Here is a 5,881-nt window from a genome sequence, read left to right as displayed (position 1 = left end):
CTAGAACAAAAAAATATTAGCTCCTATGTGTAGAAATTTTTCCTTCCCTTTTCCCTTCCCTTGGTTGAACTTGATGGACATGTGTCTTTTTTCAGCCGTACTAACTATGTAACTATGTATGTAACTATAATAATGAATAATATGTGTGTAAATGAGCTTTTACTCTTTTTCAAAGATAGTACACATCTCTGGTGTGGTAAATCATGTAGGACACAATAGACCCAACTTCATGTTCTATGGGTTGTCAGCTGAGTGATCCATCATGTGTGAGATGGTAGACTTTTATTTTACTGTTTATGACTCATGATTTCCCTAAGGCCATGTTCACACTGAGTTTTTTGCAGGCGGAATTTCTGCCTCAAAATTCCGTTTGGAAGTTTGAGGCAGATTTTCCTCTCCCTGCACGTCGATTTTCGCTGTGTTTTTCGCCCGCGGCCATTGAGCGCCGCGGGCATAAAACGCAGCGAAGTACGCTTTCTCTGCCTCCCACTGAAGTCAATGGGAGGTCAGAGGCGTAAACGCCCAAAGATAGGGCATGTCCCTTCTTTCTCCCGTGTGGCGGTTTTACCGCTCGTGGGAGAAAACCGCCCCCGCCTCCCATTGAAATCAATGGGAGGCATTTTCGGGCAGTTTTTGACGAGTTTTGCGGCGCGGTTTCCGCATCAAAAAACTCGTCAAAAAACTCAGTGTGAACATAGCCTTATTGTTTTGTGTGTGTGTTTATGTTTCACTTAGACATAATATTAACTATCTAGTAAATACAGTTATTATTATTTGGACAGTGACACAATCTTCATGATTTGGCCACCACATTGGATTTGAAATGAAACAACTGAGATACAATTGAAGTGTAGACTTTCAGGTTTAATTCAAGGGGTTGAACAAAAATATCCTGTGAAATGTTTAGGAATTGAAACCATTTTTCTACACGGCCTCCTCATTTCAGGGGATCAAAAGTAATTGGACAAATTAACATTACCATAAATAAAATGGTGTTTTTTTAATACTTTGTAGAGAATCCTTTGCAGGCAATGACTGCCTGAAGTCTGAAACGCATGGACATCACCAAACGCTGGGTTTCCCCCTTTGTGATGCTTTGCCAGGCCTTTACTGCAGCGTCTTCAGTTGTTGCTTCTTTGTGGGTCTTCCTTCCTTAAGTTTTGTCTTAAGCAAGTGAAATGAAGCTCGATCGGGTTGAGATCTGTGGATTGACTTGGCCATTGCAGAATATTCCACTTCTTTGCCTTAAAAAACTTCGGGTTGCTTTCGCAGTATGTTTTTTGTCATTGTCCTTCTGTACTGTGAAGCGACGTCCAATCAACCTTTCTGCATTTGGTTGAATCTGAGCAAAAAGTATATCTCTGAACACTTCAGAATTCATCCGGCTGCTTCTGTCTTCAGTCACATCATCAATAAACACTAGTGACCCAGTGCCTTTGGCAGCCATGCATGCCCATGCCATCACAGTGCCTCCACCATGTTTTACAGAGGATGTGGTGTGCTTTGGATCATGAGCCGTTCCAAGCCTTCTCCATACTTTCTTCCTCCCATCATTCTGGTACAGGTTGATCTTAGTTTCATGCTGTTCCAGAACTGGGCTGGCTTCTTTAGATGTTGTTTGGCAAAGCCTAACCTGGCCTTTTCTACTATTGAGGCTGATTAATGGTTTGCACCTGGTGGTGAACCCTCTGTATTTGCTCTCATGAAGTCTTCTCTTTATGGTACAATTAGATACTGATACACCTACTTCCAGGAGAGTGTTATTCACTTGGGTAAATGTTGTGAAGGGGTTTTTATTCACCATGGAAAGGATTCAGAGATTATCCACCACTGTTGTCTTCCGTGGACGTACAGGCCTTTTGGAGTTCATGAGATCACCAGTGCACATGTCTTTTTTTTCAAGAATGTACCAAACTGTTGATTTAGACACTCCTAACATTTGTGCTCTCTCTCTGATGGATTTGTTTATTTTTTTTCAGCCTAACGATGGGCTCTTTCACTTGCGTTGAGAGATCCTTTTACCTCATGTTGTGGGTTCACAGCAACAGCTTCCTAATGCAAATGCCACACCTGGAATCAACTCCAGTCCTTTTACCTGCTTAATGGATGATGGATTAACGAGGGAATAGCCCATGCAGCCAACTAAATAGCTTTGGAGATAATTGTTCAATTACCTTTGGTCCCTTGGAAAAGAGGCAGCTACATATTAAAGAGCTATAATTCTTAAACCCTTCCTCAAATTAAGATGTGAATACCCTCAAATTAAAGCTGAGAGTCTGCACTTTAAGCCCATATTGATTATATAACTGTATATTCAATATGTTTTGGTAAATAGCTAAAATGCCAAAACTTGTGTCACTGTCCAAATAATTCTGGACCTAACTGTATGAGTATTGACTGTCTGGAGAATGTTAGGAAACCCATAGACCTTAGGTATTTTTTCAGGAGATTTAACCACTGAACCGGCTTTCTAGAGGGACATACCAAATGAACTAATATCTGAAAGTGTAGAGCAAAGTTATATGCACCATAGAGGCTGCTATGCAGGCTATCCCTGGTTGGTGGAAGCCCCTTTGCTATTTGATAGCGAAATACTGGCCAGGACTCCCTTATGCAAGATCTCTATTTTTTGCAAACAAGGTAGTCACTATCTGACCCAAAGATCAGGTTAAAAGCATGGAGGGGAAAATAAATACTGGCTCATCTGTCCTGGATGGCAAAATCCAGAACCTTAATGGGGGACCCATTTTGATGTGAGCTACACCACTGATGTAGAGAGAAACTGTATTTTCTACATTTGCTCTGTGTATTTCTCCCATTTTACCTGCATGTAGATGTGAGAAGTGAAGTTATTTGTTTTTTTAATTGTGAGGGCCATGGATCTTTCATAGACAGTTTTTACTTGTAATTTATCTTTGGTTAGAATCCAATTGTGCAGTTTTGAGCTTCAAAACATAGGCCACATCCAACTCCCATATCAGTACCTATGTTCCCTCTGATGGGAGGCCATGTGAAGATATAGAAAGCTGTGCTGTCATATTTTTGCCATACTCATTTTATACCTTAAACTGGGGGATGCACTACAGTGCTGTTTGACAGTGGGACCATGTGCCGGACTGGGATTCCAGAGCTAATAATTCTAAGGGTCCTCCCTCCATCTATACAGAATGTGCATGTTCACTGTTAACTGCAATAAAAACTCTATTATAATTGCACATGCTGAACATACTGTATCATCAATAAGGTGGAGAACACTTTGTGGGAAAAATCTAAACTACTGTGCTAACCCAAATCACAGCAAAAATAATGTCAGATGAAGGTGATGATAAAGTTCATCACAAAGAGTTTATTGAAAATGAAATCTAAAGTCTACAGATATTGCATTTCAGAGATTAATATCCATGCTCGGATGAGATAGAGAAAAAGATCAGACAGTTAATAAGTTCTGCAGTTTTGTAAATCAACCCATAAGAAACAGACCCTAGTGACAAGTGATTGGCTCCAAAGTCAGATTTAATAGGGGTTGTTTTCTGGTGAAACTTTAGGGCCCATTATTATGTCAAAGTTGGGCCAGTCCAACTTCAATGGGATTACTTTGGTACACAAAGTTGAGGAATTGTCTGTCTTGTGGCTTGTTTTATTATGTTGTCTCTTATCTCCATATAAAATATTTGTTTCCTCAGGTTTTTTTTAAAAATCTCAAATTACAAACAAATACCTGCAATTTATAAATTGGGAACACTACCAAAAATATGGCCCCTCTAATTCAATTACATTTTCTTTTTATCCTAGCAGATCCCAGAAAAGTAATTTGATGAATCTAAGAAGTGTGAATACTGTTTTGTAAGACATGACAGTGCGCATTTAGTTGGCATATATTTATATTTGTCCGTGTTTCCCAGAAACCAAAATATGGGCAGGAGAAGAAGTCTAAACCAAGATTTCTAACATTTACTTAAGATTTTCAATTAAGTGCAGTTACAGTTCTTTCTTTTTGAACTCAAATGTATTGCGACACATATCTTCCCTAGTGAATTTTTATTTGGGTAAATAATACAGGGCAGTAAAATCCTTAATAGGATGAGTCAAAGTAATGATGAGTTAAAATTCCACAGCTCGAGGAGAGGTAGTTTTAGCATCTTGGCAGATAATGTAGAATGGCACAAATCGCTGTCTGTGCTAAGAGGTTGTACAGCCTGAAGGCAATACAAAGCATAGGAAAAGCTAAAACCTGTATTTTATTCTATGGTTTACACAAAATGTATCTTAAAATAACTACATCTTTGTCAGTCCTGTAATTTTAGGAAACTACTGGAAATATAACAATAAACTAGATAAATAAATTTTGTCAAAGTTGGACGTTCTTACAAAGAGCATTTTTTTGACTTTGTCTTTGCTAACTGTCTCTGCTGATCCAGAAATGATGGCAGCCTCTAGCAAACATATCACTACAATATATAAGCAATTTGATTAACACGTTTCTTGCATTAGATGTGGCCGCGAGAGACAACAAGAATGTTGCTGTGTTTCTAAATGCACTTCACATGAGCTTCAAATCATGCCCCCTGGAGATCAGAGGTAGGTTTTAAGCTTACATACAAAATCATTATAACAATGGGAATTTAAGTGCAATGTCACACTTTTCTGCAAATGTCACCTTTAAATAGTTATGTAGCCAGTGTACACATACTTAAATAAGTGAGCCTTCTACCGTGAACCTTCTACCTTCTTACTATGAGAAATATGGGTATATTTAACGGGATTATCCAGGTTCTGAAAATATTGGGATAATGGCTGCAAAGAAACAAATGGGCAAAAAAAACTGTACTTACCTATTCTTTCCCCCAGCAATCTAGCGCTGATGCACCGGCAGAACTCCCGATGATTGTTTACATGCACGTAGCATGTGACCGCTGCAGCCATTCAGAGCATTATGCCAGAAATACAATTATGTCAGAAATACGATTCATCACTGCTGAGACCTTCTGAGCCCTCTGATTGGCTGCAGCGGTCACGTGCATGTAAACAATCACCAAGAGCTCTGCTGGAAAGTCAGCGCTGGATCGCCAGAGGAAAGGATAGGAAAGCGATAAAAAATCAAGGTGTAGTACTGATTTAGATCAGTACTACACCTAGATTTTTAGTGTTACTAAGTATTGACAGTGCTGCCAATCTTATAGCAAAGTTATTGTGATAATTTTGATAAAAAAATATTTATATCGGCTAGGATTAGTTTAATTGAATTTGAATTTCTTACTGAGATTTGTAAGGTTGCTATGACTATCAGCCTAGCTGCTGGGTTTTCTTAGTCCTTCCTGGTTTGTGATGCAGAGCCAATCCTATCCCTCTTTCTGCATCCAATCCTGGTCCTGGGCGGGAATTTAATTCTGGCTTGGTCTCTCAGTTTTGCTTGTGGTTTTCATGTGTATACGTGTATCTGACCTAGCTCTGATAACTCCCTGAACCACACCGTTACTACTTAAGATTTTTTGGGATTTGGACTTCGGCTTTCTGCTGGATTAACCTTATGCTTACTGATTTGGACTTGTATTGTCTCTTCTGATTATTACTCGGGCTGTCAGATTTTCTGTTCTGGTATAGCCTGCAAGTGCACCTCTTGTCTAACATTTTAGGCCTCATGCACACGTCCGTATTCTGGTCAGTTTTTTGCTTCAGTATTTGGAAGCCAAAACCAGGAGCGGGTCCAAAACACGGAAGAGGTGTAAATCTTTCCATTATAGGTTTTTTCTATTTATGTTCCACTACTGGTTTTGGCTTCCAAATACTAAAGCAAAATACTGACCAGAATACTGACATGTGCATGAGGCCTTACTCTGCAGCCTGGGTCCCAAGCAACTACATCTAACCTACCATGCAGCGG

The sequence above is a fragment of the Rhinoderma darwinii genome, chromosome 1 (assembly GCF_050947455.1).
Source record: "Rhinoderma darwinii isolate aRhiDar2 chromosome 1, aRhiDar2.hap1, whole genome shotgun sequence".
Taxonomy (NCBI): domain Eukaryota; kingdom Metazoa; phylum Chordata; class Amphibia; order Anura; family Rhinodermatidae; genus Rhinoderma; species Rhinoderma darwinii.
The sequence above is the reverse complement of the archived record's forward strand: the minus strand, read 5'-3'. Positions refer to the sequence as shown.